This window comes from Montipora capricornis, chromosome 11 (genome assembly GCF_036669925.1).
Source record: "Montipora capricornis isolate CH-2021 chromosome 11, ASM3666992v2, whole genome shotgun sequence".
Classification (NCBI taxonomy): domain Eukaryota; kingdom Metazoa; phylum Cnidaria; class Anthozoa; order Scleractinia; family Acroporidae; genus Montipora; species Montipora capricornis.
In genome coordinates, this window is record NC_090893.1 from 5,007,902 (window position 1) to 5,019,131 (window position 11,230).

Below are 11,230 nucleotides of genomic sequence, written 5' to 3' on the forward strand. Positions count from 1 at the left end.
AATTAAGGCATTTTTCCACTGCCATTTTCTCCGAAACAAAGTCGGTGACCCCCATTTTTTTTTTTTTTTTTGAGTAAGTACTTTATGCAATGTATTTTAATAAGTATCTATCTATCAATCAAGGAGTGATTATCTTGAGTTTTTCCTGAATAGTTTTCTTGTCGGCTGAGATTCAAAATGGAGGGAGTTACAAAGCAAATGATGAGTAAAAATGACTAAGAATTCGTGACAAAAAAATGTATGTGGAGCATATAGAATTTAATTTGCAAAAAGAAATTATGCAGAGCTCTTGGGTTGAACAGTTTTGAAAAACCGAAATTCCAATCCATTTAAATCTTCTTCGGTTTTGCCCTTGCCCTGCCTCCTTTAATTCGAATTTGATGTTTTATTCAAATCTTCCGTCAATGTTTTAAGTAGATAGAACGTATTTTTACGTTTCGCTCGATTTGGTATCCAGTTGCCAGTCGCTATATTTTGCTACTTATAAAATTCGTTATAAAGTCCCTTTGAAGCTTAGCAAGGGTAGAGCCTTATATATTTTCGTTTTCTTAACGCCCTGAACGTCATAGCAATAAGACATCAGTAGTTCGGAGCCATGGAACATGAACTTTGGGTAACAATCACTTGATCTTTTTCCGTGTTGATCAGCGTCATTAATTTGCACAGTTTGTTCGACAATGAAATGACTTCTTGTTATATATTCCTGTTCCATTTGTTACTTCTGTTGAACTTTGCAGTTTTCCGCTCCAGATCTACTCAGATTTGTGTTAAGAAAGCTATCACTTTTTCCTACAAGATAATGTTTCACCGAGAGACTTGATAATGGAATAACCACGTAAAATTAAAATGTTAGTGTCACGAAGGCATTTGCTTGACCTCACTCGAAACGTTTGCTTTTGAAGAACATTAACATCCTTTTCGACCAACACCGCTCCTTCTCGCCTCATCTTATGAATATCTGACTCACGCGATGGCGGCTCCGATATTATATATGATTGCATATTTTTTCTCCTTTAATGTAGTTTAATAACCCCTGAAGTTAACCAAAAATCCTGGACAAAAACGTTAAAATATTCATGACAACTTTCTGGTTCCGCATCTGACAAACTATTGTTGCATGAATTAAATCATATTAGGGAGCACGAGACATTTTTAGCTGCAGAAGGAGACCGGAAGTGAATATTTTCTCATGCCAGGACAGTAGTCTCGTTTAAATTTTTTAACCAAGCTTCTGTAATAGTGAAAAGATACTAGGCAATACAAAAGTGATCTTCCAAATGGAAAGTAGGATGCTTCGTTTTCTAATTTTGAGTGCTTTGTTTTCGACTTAGGGTCCTTCGTTTTCGATCTTTTGGGTGCTTCCTGCTTAGTTCCTCGTTTTCGAATGCTTCGAATGCTTCGTTTTCGATACTACCTCATTCAGTTGACTGACGCACGCATGCAAGAAACCCACGTTTATCCCTTAATTTATTTGCAGTGGTGTTCATTATTCCTGCCCACTGGTTGTAAAGAGGACCATTGCAAGGTAATTAGTAACATGAGCTTGCTGCAATGGTGAAAATACATTGATGAAATGATATATGAAATGGATCATATATGAACTGCGGGATATGAAATCAAGTGAAGCTCTGATCCTCGCAGTTATGAACGCAATTTTTGCAATTGCGTAAAGAAGCCTGAAAAATTGAGGACTTCAACGGGGTTTGAACCCGTGACCTCGCGATACCGGTGCGATGCTCTAACCAACTGACGTTGGGAGTTGGTCATTTGTGGGTTCTAATGTTCCCGTGAGGAATGAATCAATGATGAAATGATATATGAAAATGGATCATATATGAACTGCGCATATGAAATCAAGTGAAGCCATAATGATCCTCGCAGTTATGAACACAATTTTTGCAATTGCGTAAAGAAGCCTGAAAATTGCAAAAATTGCGTTCATAACTGCGAGGATCATAGCTTCACTTGATTTCATATACCCACAAATGACCAGCTTCCAACATCAGTGGCTTCATAACTCAGTTGGTTAGAGCATCGCACCGGTATCGCGAGGTCACGGGTTCAAACCCCGTTGAAGTCCTGAATTTTCCAGGCTTCTTTACGCAATTACAAAAATTGGGTTCATAACTGCGAGGATCATAGCTTCACTTGGTGTAATACATTATTTTTTTTGTTGTTTGATCGACCTGAACTGCCCTCTATTCTTTCCTTGTACATCGAGAAAGTAAGTAAATGCTGCATATCTTGAATTTTACTGAATGAAGAAGGTTTTATTTTTCTCATTGGCTGAGATTCATAATTGAGGGAGTTACGAAGCAAAATGATGAGTAAGATGCAGTGATGAATTAGGCAGTGTAGTTGAAAATCGACAAAATCAACTGGTAAAAAATCAATTGTAAAGCTACGCAGTGTGTAGTTTTTACCAGATATAGTACCTCGCTACGCATTTACTTTTAGTCAACACAACGAACAGCTGTCGAGCATACAGAATTTAAACATGAAGACGCACTTGAAACATGAAGGCGTGGTGCTTTAGGCACGTGCAAATGATTTATCAATCAACCATGGATGCAACCAAGCTCTGCGAAAATAGACCCTTTTCGCTTGTACATTTATTTTCCCCATACATCATGTGATAATACTCATGAGGTTTGGTCCTTTGTTTGTTCATTAAAAGAGTGCATACAGACATATTCATGCTTGCATGCACTCTTTTTTAATGAACAAAACAAAGGACCAAATCTCCTGAGTATTATCACATGACCTGTATTGGGAAAACAAAATGTACAAGCCAAAAAGGTCTATTTGTGCAATAAAAAAACCTTATGGCAACATGTCTGTAATATGTGATAAAATGTTATCTGTCGTTCTTTTTAAATCCCCAATCCCTTTTTCTCGCGCTAGAAATATCTTTTAGGGTAATTAATTAGTCATGCTTGAATGAATTCGAACAAACGCAGAGCGTGCATCGACCCCTTTTATAGAGTGTTCTCACGTAACGTCACGGTGGCCATGTTGGTGTCCCCAACTAATCCTCTGGGAATTGAGCTCTATTATCCTGCAAATGGGAAAAACAAGGTTACTGGTCATATGAGTGAAAACACTCTATAGAGGGTCTTCGTGTTTAAGTTTCAAACAACAAATATAAGCTTTGGAGAACTGTTTGGCTGAATAGTTTTCAAAAACCCAAATCCATTTTAATGTTCTTCAGTTTCGCCCTTGCCCTGCTTCCTTTACAATTTATTGGATGTTATACACAAACTTTCCTTCAATGTTTTAAGTAATTATTTTTAAGTTTACCCTAATTTGGTTGCCAGTTCCCAGTCACTAAATTTGGTTCATTATAAAATTCGTAACACATCCCCTTTGAAGCTAAGCAAGGTTAGAGCCTCATATGTTTTCGTTTCCATAGCGACCAGAACCTCATAGGAATAAGCCATCAGTAGATGATCGGAGCAATGGAACAATTAGCTATTTGGGTGACAATCACTTGATCTCGTTCCGTGTTGAACTGTGTCATTAATTTGCACAGTTTGATCGAGTATGAAATTATTTTTCTTGTTCTTCTTGTTCCATGTGTTGAAGAACCTTCACTAAAGCAAGAGACAATAACTTTTAACCCCAGAACATAATGTTTACAATAAAAACTGTCCGAACTTTTTCCAATGGAAGCGTTTGTATCTAAACAAATGAATTTCAAAACTGTTTGTTTTGTGTTCAAATTTCCTGGGCGCCGCCATCTTGAATGAATGAGTTGTGACTTGTCGTGGTTGCCTTATTAGGGACTTTAAGATCTACGACGCGGTGGTCAACGAGAACGCCACAAAACGGGAATATCATTGATTAAAAGAGGAAAAATAATCGTGCTGCACGTGCGGCACGCATTTTAGCAAATATTTTTGTCGTACTCTGCTCAAAAATGTAGCGAAATCACCAAATTTGAGGTTTTAATGCGAGTAGCGTAGTGGGTATCGCTGGCGGACTGCATTCCAGCGCTCTGGGTTCGAATCCCAGCTCGTGTGTTCCAAAGTTCACTCAGCTTTCCATCCATTCGTGGTGGGTAAAATGAGGACCAGTATTACTGGGGACAAGTTGCGCATGCAACGGGTTAGGAGTGGCGCCCAGCCCCTGCAGTGAGTCACGGTAGATGCTGTGAGTTACTGTAGAAGCTAAGAAAAAGGAGCCTTTGGGTTGCCTTTGACTGTGGTTGGCGTCTTGTCTTGTTGTCTTGTGAGCGTACAAATGCAAACCTTTCATTCTATATATTTTTACTCTGAAACCGCTCGTACCAATTTATTTTTAGGATACTTCGCCCACATTGTGCGACATGAACGAGATGGAATAATCGCGAAAGATTTACAACAGTGTAGAGTGATATTTTGTGGTGACGTGTTCGTCGACATCGCCGTCATAGATCGTAAAGTCATGAATAGAATAAGGGAAAGCGCAACACGTGACAAATATTTAAGATGGCGGCGCCCGGAAAATTTAAAGTGAAAATAAGTGATTCTAAAGTTCAATTTTTTCGATCCAAACACTTTTTTGGAGAAAACTGTGGAACAAATATGATTGCAAAAATTATTTTGTTAGGTTTAAATTTATTCATTAGTTGGAGTGGAGCTCCCCTTTAAAACGTTTCAGTTTGTTCGACTATTACCCCATTCACACCAACAAGACATGTTTAATTAACCTGAGTTTATCAAAACTAAAGTAGGACTCGCTTTTACATGAGATTCAGGTGAGTTTTAATATATGCTTTGATCTGTGCTAAATGTGCTGTCGACCACAATCAGTATCATGCAAACACTTTGAAACCGTGTTTAGCTAAACATCTTTAAAACACGGTTAAGGTTCGGTGTGAACGGAGCATATGAAATGACTTCTTGTTCTATATTCTTATTCCATTTGTTACTTCTGTTGAACTTTGCAGTTTTCCGCTCCAGATCTACTCAGATTAGTGTTAAGAAAGTTAACAATTTTCCTACAAGATAATGTTTTACGGAGAGATTTTATAATGGAATAACCGCGTCAAATTAAATTTTCAGAGTCACGAAGCCATTGCTTGACCTCACACGAAACTTTTGCTTTTGAAAAGCGCCCGTTTGGACCAACACTGGTAAGTCCCTCATTGCTCCTTATAGCCTCATCTTGTGAATATATGACTCAGGTGATGCAGACCAGCTCCGATTACATACACTCTTTTTTTCAGTAAGAACGTCTAATTTTTTAGGCTGAACGTTCTTATATATTTTTGCGACGTGAAGCTGAAAACGTTTTTAAGATGTTGTTAACTTTACACGGTATAGTATTTTAGTAAATCAATGCGGACCTGACCAGCCTGGTTTACTGGTACCATTGAGTACTACAACTCAAAGCTGAAAGAATACAAGGTCAATTACCTTGATGATATATCAGACTTGTTTCACCTGATGACTTTGATGGTGTTGAAGTTATTTTGGAGCGATTACAAATAAGAACTGCTCAATAGTGTATCATGCAATAAGAAAACCATTGTTATTTTATACAAAATATGCCAATTGCATTTGGATTAGGTTACATTTATTTACCTTTATTTTATACTTTCATTTAAAATACAGATGGACAAAATAAAAGCGTTCTTAATCGACTCTCAGCCTGAGGAATTTTCTTAATATGTTTTTTAAAACCTGATTAATCTCAGTCACTACGTTCTTATACAATAGCTTCTTATAAAAAAAAGAGTGTATGTCTTGTTCTTTTTTCTCTTTTAATGTATTTTAAAAGTCCTGAAGTAGACCAAAAATCCTGGACAAAAATGTTAAGACATTCATAACTTCTTTCCCTCCACATCTGAAAAGCTATTGTCGCATGAATTAAATCATATCAGGGAGCTTGAAACCAGAGAAGAAGACCAGAAGTGAACATTTTTCATGCCAGGACAGAAGTCTCTTATAGACTTTTAAACCGAGCTTCTCTTATAGAGAAAAGACACTAGGTATTACAAATGTCAAGACAAATTGAAAGGGAGAACATCTCTCTTCCGGTTGCTGTCCGTGATTAAAAAACCGTCGTGTGGTTAAGTTTCCCAATCAGGGACTTTAAGACTCATGTACAATGTGAAAATGTGTAATTTTGCACTACCGTTACCTCTTTGGCGATAAATCCATCTCGTTCAAGTCGCACGACGTGATCGAAGTATCTTAAAAGTAATTTTGTGGTTTAAGAGTACAAATATGGATTAAAATGCTTACGTATGTATGCTCACGTTGTCATCAAAACCCAATCAAATTTAATGTTTTCACGTCGTTGTTATGCAGAGCACAGCAAAAAATATTTGCTAAAATGCGTGCCGCACGTGTAGCACGAATTTTTTTCTTCCTTCAACCAATGATATTAGTGTTTTGTGACGTTGTCGTTGCCCTACGGCTTCAGGGACTTTAAGATCTACGACGCCAACGGCGACGTAAACGTCACCTCAAAATATAACTTTGCAACATCGTAAGCCTTTCGCGATTATTCCATGTCGTTCACGTCCTACAATGTGGACGAAGTATCCTAAAAATAAAACGGAAAGATCCGTTTTAGAGTATAAATAGAAAATGAAAGATTCACATTTATAAGCTCTTATTGTTGTCAAAACCTCAAATTTGTTGATTTCACATCGTTGTTTTGAAGAGTACCGCAAAGATATGTGCTAAAGTTCGGGTTATAGAAGAAATGCGGAAGTGATCCTCGCACTTTGTAATGGTATTTTGGGGTGTGTCAGGAATATCCTCTATAGAAGTGGCATCTAAAAACCAAAAGTTCCCAAGTGGTTAAGTGGAAACGTCGACATCCATTCGATCAAGGGCATAGATAATGACTAGGTTGTTATTCCAACACAAAGTCGTTGTATCTCTCTGGTAGTCTTCGCTGGCTCGAGAGCCTTTTACACCTTGACGGAGCTAAAAGGACTGGCGTGGGTGGCATGCTAGGCACTTTTGTCCGGTCGGCCACAATACCGCCTGCGGATAGAAACCCCGGGGAGGCTCCGCCCCGAGGTCCGACCCTTACCCTTTATATACAATTTTTGGCAGAAAAGATACTCTTTTCGTATACCTTCCAATGGCAAATGGTACCCCTTTCGTATACTTTCCACTGGAAAATAATGCAAGACCCTTTTAAATATCCAAATGACAGATTTCCTACCCTTTCATAACCTCGACTCCTGAAATTCCTACCCTTTCATATACCTAAAGCGTGAAAACGGTACCCCTTCCGGGCGGAGCCTCCGCGTATAGGCCGTTATAGGGAGTACCCCTCCCCCCGGATAGGAACTGCCTCGTCCCTATTCTCCACAATTGCTTTTGCTAAATGGTGCATTCCTGGTCAGAAGGGGTATTGCTGTGGTTAGTTCAACCATAGCTTGACTTGGTGTTGTGGTATGTGATGCAGTCTTCTCCGTTCTTACTGGTGATGCTTTTAGAGTGAATGTGAAATCATCTGCCATAAACTTTTTTTTATATGGGAGGTATTTCTTGAGTATTGAGTCCAACTTGGATCTTCATCCACAACAACACTGTTGGTCATCTTGCTGATATCTTAGAAAATTGTTGGGTTAAATGGTGTGGAAAACGTAGTGTTCTTCTCTTGTCTCGCCAGTACTTGATCATCTACTTGAATACCTTATCTGCATGTTCTTTGGTCTTTGGTTTTTCCTCTGCATCTCTGTCCTGAGTTTCTAGGTGTATAAGTGACAATCAGCATGCAGTTCCGGCATCTACCCTCTCATCTTCCCGTTGAACAACAATTCGGGATGGCTTTTGCCAGTCATGCTATGATCTGTGCTACTTAATGAATTGCTGTTTAAAAAACAAGCAGCTGTGTTTTATCGGGTTTAAAAACTCGAGGCATAGCCGAGTGTTTTAGACCCAATAAAATAAAGGTTCAAATTTTGAGAGGAAAATACGGTAAAAGTCCATGTAAAAGCCGCACCTTTTTCTCAAAATTCAAATAAAAAATAGAGGTTGCGGCTTATCTACGGAAACACCTGAGAGGTTAAATTTTTCAAGATGTTACTGAATAAACATATAACAAACTGAAAGCATGTTGTTGGTGATCATTGCCTTTTTCATGAGTGGTGGGTCCTGAACGAACCGCTTATTGCGTCCATTTGCGCTTCTTGTTCTCCAAGAGTTCTTTCAAGCGATTAATTTTCTATCACTTTACTCGAACAACTGAACACCAACCTACAGAAAATCTCCATTCCTCCACAAAGCTGTTTGACGCCTGCTTTCAGTCACTTTCACGGATATCTTTCCACCACGTGGGAGAAAATACCAAGATATTCGCAACAAGGCTGAATAACGTCTGCACATGTGCAAGCTGTCATGACGCGTGGCCTAAGTACCACAACCACCCTTATGAAAATGGCACCGTTTTCTTGTGATGCCCAGACTCCTCTCCACATTTCAAAGCTTGGCTTCTAAGCACTTGTGCGTGTTCAAGAGCGTTTCGAGGTGATATAAAAACTGATATTGAAAAATAATCGCGTCGAGAGAGCATCTTAAGTTCTTTTATAATAAACTCACAAGATAAAGGTATGACAAGTGAAATTTCACTATGTAAAGACTTAATTGATATGAAAGCTTATAACAACCACCGTGTCAGTGTTTTGAAACCATAATTGTTTGTCCTTGTTTGTTTTCTAGTAAAACTTCATTGGAACTTCAAAGTTTGTCTCTCTTTTTATTTTCGAAATTCAAGCTTCTAAACTGGGGGTGCGGCTTATACATGGACTTTAAGGGTATTACCATACAAGAAAAAAAAAAAAAAAAAAAAAAAAAAAAACAAGCCGGGCCATAATACTATTCTTTATCTAAAACATTCCAATGAGAAGTGTCTTATCGGGTTTAAAGCTCATGCAAGTGACGTTTTATCGGTGTCTTGATAGGCTGTTACGCTCATTAATCGTTGATGATTTTTTGAAGTTAACATCAACAGTAGACTAGCAACCTTTGTGACATGAGTATTTGTGCTTTAGCAACAATGTCCTTTCAGGAAGGGGTTCCTCTCCACTAATTGAAACAATCTCTAGTAAAGTGGGCAACTGGAAGGAATACTGTCAGTGTGTGTGGATGGTGCATTGTGGGAAAGTCCTAACCAAAAGTTAGTGTTAGTCTGTAAAATGAATTTTTTCTTTTGTTCTTAAGAAACTGCTGTGGAGGCAGAGAAGAGGTAAAAAATAGGAATAATGAATATGAAAAAACTGTTCACTATAATCTTAGTTCGTGAAAAATATGGAAAGGGGAAATTCGAGAAAACTAAAGAAATCCCATGATGCAAAATGAAACACTGGTTCCATGAGCCAAACCCAAACAACAATATCTGACTGGGACACCATCCGGCTCGTAAAAATGGCTGAGAATATTCAGGGATAGAGCGCAACCGAGCAAGAGCAAAGGGGGTTTCTAGTCCAGTGCTAGACCTCTACCCGATCCCCTCGTACCGATTGAAGAAAAGAAGAAGAAAAGACAGTATACTAAATCCATGGACAAACTGATGCGACTAAATATTTTTATCCCTACTACTTGATTAAGTTTGTTGGCTGTTTTTGAATTTCAAGTTTTAGTATCACACAGAGTTTGTTTTACTTATTAACCCTATCTTGAGGGTGAGAGTTTGCTTTATGGATTTCTCTTCCTCATTTTACAGACTAACCTAAAATATTTTTTCGTGAAATTGATTGCTTATTCTTCTACTTGAAAGTCCGTATCAAAAATTAACTTTTGGGAAAGAATTTTTCGATTCGAACGAGAGGCGAATTTTCTGCGATTTCCTAATAGCGTTCAAATTGCTCGCCATTTTGGCACACCACTCGCTCAACTTATGACGTAGATTCAGGAACACGTGATTAGAGAACATGAGGATTTGAGCGTTGACGTGAAAAAATGCCTGAAAGATGCGTTACCGCTCGATGTAACAACAAAGCTGATCCTGAAAAAAGAAAAAGTATACATGGGAATATTTTCTTTGTCTCGGAAAACACAATAGCTCAAAAAAGAAGGGGAAACTGGCCGTGGATTTTGTCTTGGCGAAAAGAAAGAACTGGGAGCACGGTAAATTAAACTTCGTCAATTTGCTAGATACACCTCAAAAACGATGACTTCTAGTATCGTTTCGCTTACATGAACAGACATATAAGCGTTGATTTAATTCCCTCGCTAGACCTTCCTTATCCTCTTGTTCTTTTCTGCAATTTTGTAGCCATTCCTCGACTCCTAATGGTTCTTCCACGTAGGATTCCATGTAGTTCTGGGTTTCAGTTCTAGAGCTGACTGGCTCGTCGAGACCGCAACTTGTCGCCTGAATTTTTCTTTTTAAATCGCCAGTTTATTCACTTCCGGATTCTGAGGCACTTTCCTCGATGATAAACATAGGCATGATAGATTTTTTCGTTTACTGACGTTTACGCAGACGTTCTTAGGGCTTCGTCAGGCGTTCCTCCCCCACTAACGTCTGCTAAAACGAAAAACCACTTCCGTTCGTGGGTTACGGACCAACCAGGGGCCGTTTTCCAGTTTTGGGTAAAGTACTTTGTATGGTATTTTTTCGCAGCATGTGATTGGCTATGCACAACACACTTAGTCAATGCTGATTGGGTTTCTTTAAATAGTTGCTGTTGAACGGCAAGTGGTTTTTCGTTTCAGCAGATGTTCGTGGGGGAGGAACGCGTATCGAAGCCCTGAGAACGTCTGGGTGGGAGGCTATTTTCGTGAGGGCCTTAGGTGTAACGTTGATGGCTGCAAATCCGTTATACTCTTCTGCTCCATGATGATGGTTTGCAGCTTTATTGTGATTTAACAAACAGGAAAGAGGGTCAGTCAGTCACGTTAAAGAGTTGTAGCTTGATCACCCAACATTCAATGCGGGCGCAGGGTTTTGTAACGGCTCTGTAATGGTAGCGAAACGGGCAATGAATGTACTGCTGTAATTAGCCAGTCCTAAAAAGCTTCTTTCTTTGCTGACTCTTGCAGGCTCCCTTGTTTCTCGCAAAGCTCTACCTCTTTCTTCTGTCAGGCCGATTCCTTTCTGAAATAGGATGACGCCCATAAACAATGTAAACCTGTCCACACTAAACAAGCATTTGTCAACATTGGAAGGCAAGATATGCTGTTTTAGGTGTCCATGGTCTTGTACAGAGCCGTGTAAATATCTCATGTTGAGCAATAGATATCCCATGTTGGTGGAGTTCACTTGCTGAACTGACGCC

General features: G+C 38.9%; 1 protein-coding gene across 1 annotated transcript in view; it reads left to right on the forward strand.

Annotated features, from left to right (window-relative positions):
• Window positions 1–1,453: 1,453 nt before the first annotated feature.
• The window catches only part of LOC138023027 (tetratricopeptide repeat protein 28-like), a 30,343-nt gene continuing 20,566 nt past the window's right edge, over window positions 1,454–11,230 (forward strand). Inside the window, exons 1-2 of the mRNA XM_068870062.1 lie at window positions 1,454–1,525; window positions 5,046–5,116. The gene's annotated coding sequence lies outside the window, so the exon portion shown is untranslated. The remainder of the gene's footprint in view (window positions 1,526–5,045; window positions 5,117–11,230) is intronic.